This window comes from Girardinichthys multiradiatus, chromosome 22 (genome assembly GCF_021462225.1).
Source record: "Girardinichthys multiradiatus isolate DD_20200921_A chromosome 22, DD_fGirMul_XY1, whole genome shotgun sequence".
In the NCBI taxonomy this organism is placed as follows: domain Eukaryota; kingdom Metazoa; phylum Chordata; class Actinopteri; order Cyprinodontiformes; family Goodeidae; genus Girardinichthys; species Girardinichthys multiradiatus.
In genome coordinates this window covers 34,132,631-34,144,948 of record NC_061814.1, presented here as the reverse complement: position 1 = coordinate 34,144,948, position 12,318 = coordinate 34,132,631, and the positions used below count along the sequence as shown (strand labels likewise).

The window sequence follows — 12,318 nt, the reverse complement described above, 5'->3', positions numbered from 1 at the left end:
CCGAATTTATTAGTTCTCCAAAACTCTGACAACCCAGGGTTCAAACCATGAAGCAGGGTCGTAGTTTAATACTCCTCTCTGCAGCTTTTGTACTGCTAACCCACCCATTACCCTATTAAGACAGTGTCTCGCCCACGGCCAAAAGTGAATAAATTAAAAAATCATCTAAAAGGAGGAAATCAGGAAAATCTCATAAAAATAAATACAACTCAGACCGAAAAGAAAGATAAAACAATTAAATGTGGCCTACTGAACATAAGATCTCTCTCTTCAAAGACGTTGCTAGTTAGTGACCTGATTTGTGACAATCAGATTGATTTATTTTTCCTTACAGAAACCTGGCTGCAGCAAGAGGATTATGTTACTATAAATGAGTCAACTCCTACTAATTATTTAAATTTTCACATTCCTCGAAATACTGGGCGAGGAGGAGTAGCAACCATCTTTCAGTCAGATTTATTGATTAGTCCCAGACCAATCAATAGCTACAACTCTTTTGAATATTTAATCCTTAGTTTTCCTCATCCAAATTGCAAAGCACTAAATATAGCGTTTAATGCTATCTTAGACTCAATTGGCTTTGCTCAAAACATTAACAAACCTACCCACCTTTGTCTTCATTCTCTGGACCTTGTGCTGACATATGGCATTGAGTGTAAAGACATAACAATATGTTCTCATAACCCTGTCCTGTCTGATCATTTCTTAATAACCTTTGAGTTTAATTTAACCGAGTACTCCACACCTGAAAGAAAATTTCATTATAGTAGATCATTATCAGGCGATGCTGTAACAACCTTTAAAGAATCTGTTCCACTTTTAATTTCCTCATTATCACTGAAAAGCACAATGGAGGGCAATAATTCTGTTTCTGCCCCTTCACAAATTGATTCTTTTGTTCATATTGTTTCTTCATCATTGCGTGATGCATTAGACAATGCAGCCCCCTTGAAAAAGAAGGTAATCATTAAAAGCAGGCTAGCTCCTTGGTTTAATTCAGAGCTGCGTTCTTTAAAGCACAATGTTAGTAAATTGGAGAGAAAATGGCGCTCTACACACCTAGAAGATTCCTACTTAATCTGGAAAAATAGCCTACTGTTGTATAAAAAGACACTTCGCCAAGCCAGAACAGCTTATTTCTCATCATTAATAGAAGAGAACAAGAATAATCCTAGGTTTCTCTTTAGTACAGTTGCTAAACTTACACAGAGTCATAGCTCTGTTGAGCCATCCATTCCCTTAGCTCTTAGCAGCCATGACTTTATGGGATTCTTCTTAAATAAAATTTATTCTATTAAAAAGAAAATCTTTGACATACTCCCGAAGATGATTACTTCATCCTCAGCAAGTGAGACAACATTGGAAATAACTGTAGAACCTGATCTGTGTTTGGACTGTTTTGATCCTGTGAAGCTTCCTGAGTTTCAGAAATATTAGCTTCATCTAAACCTCCAACTTGTATGTTAGACCCAATCCCAACCAAATTATTTAAGGAAGTGTTCCCTCTGATTACCAGCCCCATTTTAGATATGATTAATCTATCTTTAGTAAATGGATATGTACCACAGGCTTTCAAGTTAGCTGTAATTAAACCTTTACTTAAGAAACCTTCGCTTGATCGAGATGACTTGAAAAATTACAGACCTATATCCAATCTTCCATTCTTATCTAAAATGAATAATTCTTGAGAAAATAGTTGCTGATCAAATGTGTGAGCATTTACACAGCAATGACCTGTTTGAAGAGTTTCAGTCAGGTTTCAGAGCTCATCATAGCAGTGAAACAGCTCTGCTGAAAGTCACTAATAATATTCTTATGGCCTCAGATAATGGACTTGTGTCTGTTCTGGTTCTGTTAGATCTCAGTGCTGCATTTGATACAGTCGACCATAATATTATCTTAAAAAGGCTGGAATATGCTGTAGGGATCAGGGTAACAGCACTAGGCTGGTTTAAATCTTATTTGTCTGACAGATTCCAGTTTGTTCATGTAAATGATAAATCATCTTTAAACTCCAGGGTTAATTGTGGAGTACCACAGGGTTCAGTACTTGGGCCAATTCTCTTTACTATATATATGCTTCCAATAGGTCAAATTATTAGGCAGCATAGGATAACTTTTCACTGTTACACTGATGATACTCAGCTTTACTTATCCATAAATCCTGATGAATCCAACCAGATAGATAGACTACAAGCATGTCTTGAAGATATAAAAACTTGTATGACTTTAAATTTTTTGCTTCTAAATTCAGACAAGACAGAAGTTGTCGTCTTTGGACCGGAGTCTTTAAAAAAGAAACTGCTTAGTCAATCACTTAACCTGGATGGCAATAAATTGACCTCCGGTAATAAAGTAAAAAACCTTGGTGTTATTTTTGACCAGGACATGTCATTTAAATCCCATATTAAACATGTTTCTAGGATTTCCTTCTTTCACCTCCGGAACATTGCCAAAACTAGAAATATCCTATCCAGGAGTGACGCTGAAAAACTAGTCCATGCATTTGTTACTTCAAGGCTTGTCTATTGTAATTCTTTACTATCAGGATGTCCACAAAATGCAGTAAAAGGCCTTCAGCTGATTCAAAATGCAGCAGCAAGAGTTCTGATGAAAATTAAAAAGAGAGATCATATTTCTCCTATTTTAGCTCCCTTCATTGGCTCCCTGTTAAATCCAGAATATAATTTAAAATTCTCTTCCTCACATATAAAGCCCTTAATGATCTAGCTCCAACATACATCAGAGATCTGATTGTTCCATATGTTCCTAACAGAGCACTTCGTTCTCAGACTGCAGGTTTACTGGTGGTTCCTAGAGTCTCTAGAAGTAGAATGGGAGGCAGATCTTTTAGTTATCAGGCTCCTCTCCTGTGGAACCAGCTCCCAGCTTTAGTCCGTGAGGCAGACACCCTGTCTACTTTTAAGGCTAGGCTTAAAACTTTCCTTTTTGATAAAGTTTATAGTTAGAGTGGCTTAGGTTATTCTGAGCTATCTTCCTTATTTTTTACCTCCGCCTTCCTTTCTCCTTGTTGGTTGGAGTAAGAGGGAGACAGGTTTAGCCAAAACCGGCTCAATTATGGTTGAGGTGCAAACACACCCTCCATTTCAGCTACCTGTATGACCCCTTCTCTTTTCCGATGGTTGTGATCAGTCTGAGAGAGAGAGGTATCCCAATCCTTGTGGTTTTTAGTATAACAATGACCATCAGTGGGACCCTTTGTGGGTTGCCTTGAGACGACATTGTTGTAAATAAGCACCGTTTAACTAAATAATCTGAACTGAAACTATCTGTGTAGTTTTGCTGCTATAGGTTTAGGCTGCTGGAGGACATGATGACCACTTTCACCCTCTTTGCTACATTCTCACACTACTCTCCAATTTTGCATTATTTGCTGTTATTTCAGCTTTTAACCTTGTTCTCTCTTTTCTCTTCCTAGAAGCTACTCCTGGCCTGGCTCTGTGTCTACCTGTGACACCTTTCTGGAGAGGGGCATCGTCCAAGCTTCAGCTGGCAACAACTTAATGCTCACCCTCTACCGATGATCCACAGGGCCCTATCTTTTAGTGTTTAACCCTTTCTCTCTCCTAGACATGGCGATTGACTGAGCTTAACTGTAACTAACTGTATGTGCTCTCTTTCAGACTCTGACCTTGAAAACTGGCTCAGAGTTTATCTGTTCTTTCTTTCTAGGTGAAACGACTAAAGGAGCTACATCCATTAACATTTACTTTTTCTTCCCATAGAAAGTACTTCTGGATCAGTGTTTCTGTGTTCTCTTTGTGTCTCTGCTCTGTTCTCTCAAACCCCCAGTCGGTCGTGGCAGATGGCCGCTCACACTGAGCCTGGTTCTGCTGGAGGTTTCTTCCTGTTAAAAGGGAGTTTTTCCTCTCCACTGTCGCTACATACATGCTCAGTATGAGGGATTGCTGCAAAGTCAACGCCAGTGACTGTCCACTGTCTCTACATGCTCATCCAGGAGGAGTGACTGCTACAAATTTCTGACCCGATGCAATCTGCTGGGTTTCATTAGACAGAAAAACGTTTTATCCAATTTGAATAAATAACTGAATCTGACTGCACTGTTCAATTGTTAGGATTAATAGGAATGTATGAACCTGAATGTTGTGAAGTGCCTTGAGACAACATGTGTTGTGAATTGGCGCTATATAAATAAACTGAATGGAATTATATATTATGTATTAATAAAAAGATAAAAATTGTAAAACTGGATTCAAACTTTGTGGCTCAGTTTTGTGTTATTTTGAACCATTAGAAACGCTTGTGTTCCTCAGGAGCACCTTCTGAAAACTTTTACACCTCTTAAGTCAACTTTGTTTTGTCCCAAATGAATAGAAAGTGATGGCATGTATTTTTTAAAGTACTGAAGTAGAAGTTTCAGCACTAGGGCAACCCCAACCGAGAAGGACAGACTTTTTGTGAAAGCATGACCCTGCACCATGCAGGAGTTAAACTAAACTGGCTGTTCTGCTTTTAACGGATGTTTTCATTAAGTGCTAAAAATTGCAAACAGCCGTGTTGTGAATCTAAGTGGTGAGATGCCCACCAATTAAAAAATATCACCTCAAGTATTCCACACATTATCAGGTAAAACAGCATTAGGGGGAAAGAGCACAAGAACGTTTTCATAAAGCTGGGTTCATGTTCATATTGTGACCCGTTAATTAAACTAATCAGTCCTGGAGCTGGTACTGAAGAGCAGGTTCAGAACATCTTTTCAAAATCTGTCCAGCTCAATGCTATATGCCATCCAGGAGGAGTCAATGATTCGATGCAATCTGCTGGGTTTCCTTAGCAGACTTTTTAACCTTTATAAACAAACTGAATTTGATTGCATTGTTTGTACTCGACCTGGAATCTGTCTGCATGATTCAATTGAGTTGACTTTTTTCTTTATAAAGTGTCTTGAAACGACGTGTTGTGAATTGGTGTTAAATGAATAAACTGACTCGTACTGAAACTGAATGATTTTGATTGTTTATTCATTGAAACACTGTTTTAGAGTCGTATTCTGCTGTAAAGCAATGAGTGTCTTGTTCCTTCAGCTGCAACAATGTGGCACTGAAGCAGGGATGGGCAATATGGAGTTAAACGTTTTGATTTCGGTCTTTTCAGCAATACAGTGCCTTGCAAAAGTATTTAACGCCCCTTGGCATTAAAAAGGAATACGAGTTTGCACCATTGCATTTAAAATAACATGCCCACAACTTTGAAGATTTATTTTGATTTTATTGTGAAGTAAACACAAAATGGAAGAAAATAACAGAAAACTTCAGCGTGCATAACTATTCACCGCCCCCTAAAGTCAGTACTCTGTAGAGCCACCTTTTGCTGCTATGACATCTGCAAGTGACTTTGGATAAATTGCATTGAGCCACATCTTGCCTCTGGGATTCTTGCCCATTTCTCAAGGCAAAACTGCTTCAGCTCCTTCATGTTGGATGGTTTTCCCTTGTGAACAGTGATATTTAAGTCTAACCACAGAATTTTAATTGGATTGAGGCCTTGACTTTGACTAGGCCATTTCAACACATTTAAACATTTCCTCTGTAACCACTCCACTCAAGGGTTGTTTTAGCAGGATGCTTCGGGTCATTGTCCTGCTGGAAGGTGAACCTCTATCCCAGTCTCAAATCACAGACAGACTGACAGCTTTTGCTCCAGAATATTCCTGTATTTAGCACCATCCATGTTTTCCTCGACTTGGACCAGTATCCCAGTCCCTGCTGCTGAAAAACTTTGTGTTCTTGGGGTGATGGGATGTGTTGGGTTTGCGGCAGACACGACATTTTCCTTGGTGGCCAAAATGTTTAATTTTGGTCTCATCTGAACAGAGCACCTTCCTCATACACCCACATGTCGTTTAAGCAAACTGAAAAAGCGCCTTCCTATTTTAATACAAAGAAATGGCTTTTTTCTTGCCATTCTTCCATTAAGCTCAGCTCTATGGAGAGTACGGCTTATTGTGGTCCTATGGACAGATACACCAGTCTCTGGTCTACTTTGTGGGGACCTTACACATAAAATAAGATTAAAAACATTGAAATTATATGTTGGAATGTAACAAAGTAGAAAAAAAGCCAAGAGGGGTGAATACTTTTGCAAAGCACTGTATATCAATCACTATACACATGTTTAATAAAGTATATTGAAAAAAAAAAAAAATTATTTCAGTAACTCAGTTCACTAAGTGAAACACGTTACAAAGATTAATTACATAGATTAATATTTTCAAGCTTTTATTTCTGTTAATTATGAGGATTTTTCTCTTACAGCGAATGAAACAACGTTTAGACGATTAGATTACGTCAGACCAATCAAAAATGTTTATACAGTAATGGGAGCTTAACGGAAAGTATGTTGAATACCTGCTTGAAGGTTGTTACTTCAAAAAGGTACTTTTAATCTGGAAAATGAGCCTCATCAGAACATTTGGTCTAGTTTATCAAATATGACTACAGTCAGAACGTCAGAAAAATACAAATATTGGAAAAAAAAAATTTGATTTAGGCCATTATCACATAAGCAACTGTGCCACTGCATTAACTCTCCTGCTAAACAGTACAGCACATGTAGAGCAGAACAATACTGTAGGAAAACGTGATTATAACTATTATATCTGCAAGTAACCCTCACCTTTCTTCTCCACTGTCACAATGAATCCACCACTCTGACTAAAATCTTTCATCAATGGTAGTGAAAGTCCACCCAACTATCTCACTGCCAAGCTGAGCATAAACGAAACTGCATCTGAAACTGAACAGTTTACCAAGTATTGCATTCAAGACGTCTTTGGCTATTACAACATTGTGGCTAGAAAAACAGAAGCGAAACCATCTGGTTAGTCAGTTAATTTATGATTCAACAAGCAGGACCATTATATTTTCAGCACAGGGCCAGGTTAGTTTGGATAGATTTCCGAAACCCTCCATCATTTTGATATTTCCCAGGTTATTAAAATTCAATTTGGAATATTTCTGTGTGAAAACAGCAAAAACAGCTGTTATTACATTGTTAAGCATTAGAACATGTTGACAATTCTCCAAAGCAAAGAGATTGCCTATAAGACACATTCTATGTGTTGCATTTGTAGGATCTATTCAATTCAATTCAGTTTTATTTAGTTAGCGCCAATGAACAACACATCATCTCAAGGCACTATACAAAGTCAATTCAGTTCAATCATACAGATATCAGTCAGATTCGGTTTATTATGCAAATTGGTCAAGTTTTCTATCTAATGAAACCCAGCAGACTGCATCAAGTCAGTGACTTGCAGCATTCCCTCCTCCCGGATGAGCATGTAGAGACAGTGGACAGTCGCTTGCATTGACTTTGCAGCAATCTCTCATACTGAGCATGCATGTAGCGACAGTGGAGAGGAAAAACTCACTCCTCTATATCTGCTTTCACTTTCGTCCTTTACCTTCAGTTTCAATTTGACCCAGTTTGTTGTAGAGATGAAACTGATTTTAATCATAACAATAATCATATTTACTATTAATATTAACCATCAACGTATGAAAATAAACTCATTATAAAAAGCTGTATCTGGTTTTGATCCGTGCTACTGAAAACCTTTTTTTTACGTCACGAAAGCTGAGACAACTTCCTTCAAGTGGTCATAAAATCAACCTTAAATTTATACAATATATTGTGCTCTGAACTAAAATATTTTCTCTTTTAATCCATAGGTTTATTACATGGTTTATGCATTATTTTTCATGTAGAAATTCAAGACTTATCAGACTGTACGTAACAGTTCTCAGTCATTTAAGTTGAAACTGACATAAAATGCTTAAGTTCAGCACAAACCTTAGCAAATAGTTTCACAGTGGGTAGGCTTTAAACAAGGAACCTGATAAATACAGAAACTCAAAGAAGGGAAGAGGAGGAAGAAGGAAAGAAAAGTAAGAACATAAGGAAGAAGAAAGGACAGGAATAAAGCGAGAGACAGGGAAGGAAGGTGGCAAGGAAGGAAAGAAGGAATTCTATGAGGAAGGAAAGAGTTGGGCACAAGAAAAGAAAATCTGAGAAAAAAAGAAAAAAAGAAAGGAAGGGGTTGGAAGAAAGAAAGGTGGGACACAAAGACAAGAGAAAGGAAGATGGTAGGACACAAGGGTGGAAAAGAAAGATGGAAATAAGTGAAAAAGTGGAGAAAGGAAGAAAGACAAAAGGAATGACAGGAAGACAAAAAAGAAAGGAAGGCAAGAAAAGAAAAGAATCATAGAAACGAGGAAGAACAAGTAATGACAAACAAGGAAGGGCATAAGAAAGGAAGAAATAAGACAGGGTAGGTAGGAAAGAAGCAAGGAGGGACACAAGGAAGGAGGGAAGAAAGAAAAGACAGGGTTAGAATGAAGGAAGAAAAAAAAGAAGGAAACAAAAAGGAAGGAAGGACCATTTAGATTAAGAATATTTTTCCATAGCTTTTTCCCCATAGCTGGCTATTATGTCTATTGGGCTTACAGTACTGCTCAGTCTCTAATGGTAACCTCACCCTGAAAATTAGGGCTGCATATGTAGCACGAATATATTGTTATGACAATATCAGTGCACGCAAAATGCATATCATGAGGAACCGCTTAGACGGCAATAAATGTTAGCTAAAAATTCAAGTAGCATGCATTCAGGTCATCTATCTCTGCAACACATATAGTGCCAATAAAATAGTTTTTCTATTCATTCATTCATTTTCTATTTCCATTTATATCCAGACCTGGAAAATACTGAAACCAAATTCCAGACTTTTGCAGACTGTGTAGGACCCCAGTTTTTACCAATATTTAATAAACCAGAACCACACAAGATTACCTGACATGGATATAATGTAACAGAGACTGTTAGAAATGGGAATAAAAGGAGCAAACATTTGTGGTTATATCCATTTAGACATTTCAAACATGTAAATTTATCATGCGTTGCTACACAGATTAGTTTGTCTTCACATGACACCCACTCCCTAGTTATTCACTCAAATAAGCCACATGAGTCACATAAAAGCACAAAAAGCTCTCACACCAAAGCAGCAGATGCACTCGTGTAGAGATTTCAGAGTAAAAGAGCACCGTAAATAAACACTACCCTTTCAGAGAGAGCCAAAGAAAAGCAAACGTCTTCAAAGCACCAAATCAAACAAGCGGGAACATCCACGACCTGTGGCGCACCAGCAGTGCTGAAGCACACATGGGGTGTGAGAAAAAACAAAATGCTGCCACATGAAAACCAGCGTGCCACTGTCAGTGCCTCCGTCTATCTAAAGGCACCGTTGTTTCCATGGCGGCGACTTCTTGGCAGCAGCGAACTAATGATGACAAGAGGAGAGCTCTCGGTCTGTGTGAAGGGTTCAGCTGGAGTTTACAGAGCTGTTACACAGATTTAAAACCTCAGCTACCCGCTGTACCACGACAGCGAACTTCTGTCTAAACTGGGATAACCACGAAAACATCCGCAGATCTCCTGACATCAAGAATACGACTCCAAGCCACAGGAAATATGCACCAATAAGTAATGAGTCACCCTCAAATACAATACAAAATGAAAATGTTAGGATGTCAGTCACAAAGCATAGCTGGATTTTTATTTTTGATTTAATAATCATAATTTTTCATCTAAACACCCTGCAGTGTGGAAGATGTGATTGAATGCAACATGTGAAATGGGAATCCTGTAGTAGGGGAGGGGCTGATCTATGATATCCAATATCTCCTGTTAAGACACTGAATTATCAACTCTTTACATATATTCACACACTTTCCTGTCTGGATAGTAAAATGGCCCCAGGAGGCAACAGTGAGACCTCTGAGCTGTAATGTGGGACCCAAAACCCAAAAACAAAATGAGACCTGCAAGAGTCAAAACCTAGCATTCAGCACCATTTGAGGTAAACTGTATATTGTCACTCTGCATACCTCATTTGTGATAAACCAAATATGCTATGGCCAAACGTTTAAGCTACCAAATAAAAATCCAACATGGCTGATTTGATTTAATCTTACTGTGAAAAAACAGCAATGTCAATAAGCCTGCGTCAGCAACTTTGCAGCAGTCTAATTGGCCCCATCGAGAGTTTATCGATGCTGATGTGGATTGGTAGATTTGTCAGGATTCCTGTGCTTTACCAAGGATCGGGACCAGCTGTTATCTCTCTCTGTGGCAAATAAGCAGTCTGGCAACTAGCTACCAACATGAACTAAAACACTTCAGGCTTTTATTCAAGTGACAACAGTAATTACTGCTAACTAGGCCTTTAACTCTTCATTACAAGTATATTAAAATAGCAAATGTAAAATTACAGGTTTAATTTCATTTAAACAGAAAATATATCTCATAGAAATAGAAAAACAAATCCAATCTTGGTAGTGAGGGAGCACATCCAGCAAGGCAAAAACTCACCTAGTATCTCTGTCAAAATATTCAAAGTGTTTTAATTAATTTGGCCATAGCTTTTCAAAATAAAAAGGCAGTACAGAATTGATTAACTTCTCACATTGTGAAAATACATTTTGTATTTTCAGTCTTACTGAATTTTTAAGCCTGCCTTTATCATCAATATTGTCATTTTCTGTTGGTTGGTTAAAAACTGAAATTATTTTATTGCCCATCAATATTAGCAGATGACACAAAGTCACACTTCTTTATTTAAAGCACCCTTCGTTATGCATTTGGTGTCCTGAACAAGCCTATTAAACAATGGGTGTGTTTTTTTAAAAGCAGTATTTATGTTTTTAGGACTATGATTGCTGTGAGAGTCATACAGTTATATAAAAGAATGCAAAGAAGTTATTTTTTATTGTCTCTTTTATTGTTGCCACAATAAATACAACAAAATATCATGAGAAACTGGACTGCTTGCAGGCAATATTAGGTACAGTGTTAAATTCTAAGTGTTTTTCTTTTACTTGAAGTCTTATTTTATTTATTTGATTATGTCATTTGCAAATATACAGCACTTTGGACCTTGGTTTATATTAAAGGGGGTATGGTAGGCATTCATGCTTTGCATGTCTGGACAGTTGGACGGACCTTAACTGCATTGATGCTCAGACCTGATGTATAACTTTAATGACTACCTTGCTAAAGCAGACGGAGACGGGTGAGGTCATCGCATGATGGGAAAGAAAGAAGAAGGGTCAGGAAGTTGTGGCTTAATGACAAATAAAAGGATAAGAGATGAAACTGCCCTTGACAGATGTACTAGTTTTGCATTGAGAGGAAAATGAGGATTTTAAGATTATTTATGCATCCCCAACTTTTATCTGGTTTTTACAACACTTAAATGCTACAAAGAAATGTTATCGCATTTGCAAACCAAAAAGTCTGAGTTTGTCACTTGGATGCATTTACTGAACAGGAAAATAAACTGAATCTGATATTTCAGTAACTGACCGTCTGATTACTGGGGAATATTGACTGATTTCAGTTGTTGGCTGATTGATTGACAAATTAATGGGGGGCTCAGCTCAAACTACTTTGACTCAAAAGTCATTTCTGACTTTAATGAATATAAAAAAACTATTAATTCTACAAAAGGGCACAAAAATCAGATTTTACAACAGCGCGGATAACTTGGTTCTCTACATTAGCTTACAAGTGAAACAAACACCCTGAAAAACACGCCCAGGTTTGAGCCAAAACGAAAAATTAAACAAACAGGCCCACAAAAAATGTAGTGAAGAGACGAATCAATGCAGCCAGTAAAGGTTGACATACCTGTCAGAAAAAATAATAACCTCCATTATTCTAATCCTCATCTTGCAATGGATGATCATTTAATTTTCCTTTGGGATTAATAAAGTATTTTTGAATTGAATTGAATTGAATGAATATATGAGCCCACTCATCTGGGCGAATAAAAATTATACTAAAGGTGTTATACGTCTATTTTATACGTCCGAAGAAGCATGTAAAATCGCTCTGAGAGAATAGTTTCATTTTGGTCTTTTTTGTTTAGTAGAAAGGACAAAAAAAAAATAAAACTATAAAATTTAAAAATAAAACATCAAATACCGAATAAAGCTTTGTGCTAAAAAAGTAAGCATTGAGGAGATTATAAAGCACCTAAACAGAAGCTTATTCAACACAGAGGCAGTTTGTCACTGAAACAGAGACAAGCTCATTATCAGATCTTTCACCAGACTTTCCTCAGACTAGTTACACAGGTTTAGACAAGGACAAGGAAATGTGTACACAAAAACCGACCTGCTATGACCTGGCACAGCTTAGCATCTGTTCTCATATCCACCTCAGTCTGACCACACAGCCAGAAGATCCCTATGGTTCCTCCAACTTGCTCAA

The 12,318-nt window shown here is 37.5% G+C and overlaps 2 protein-coding genes across 9 annotated transcripts in view; one reads left to right on the top strand and one right to left on the bottom strand.

Moving 5' to 3' along the window:
- ggps1 (geranylgeranyl diphosphate synthase 1) overlaps nt 1-12,318 on the bottom strand; it is a 28,375-nt gene that overhangs the window by 4,044 nt on the left and 12,013 nt on the right. The window lies entirely within an intron of this gene.
- The window catches only part of b3galnt2 (beta-1,3-N-acetylgalactosaminyltransferase 2), a 54,231-nt gene that overhangs the window by 33,945 nt on the left and 7,968 nt on the right, over nt 1-12,318 (top strand). The gene's annotated exons all lie outside the window — the stretch shown is intronic.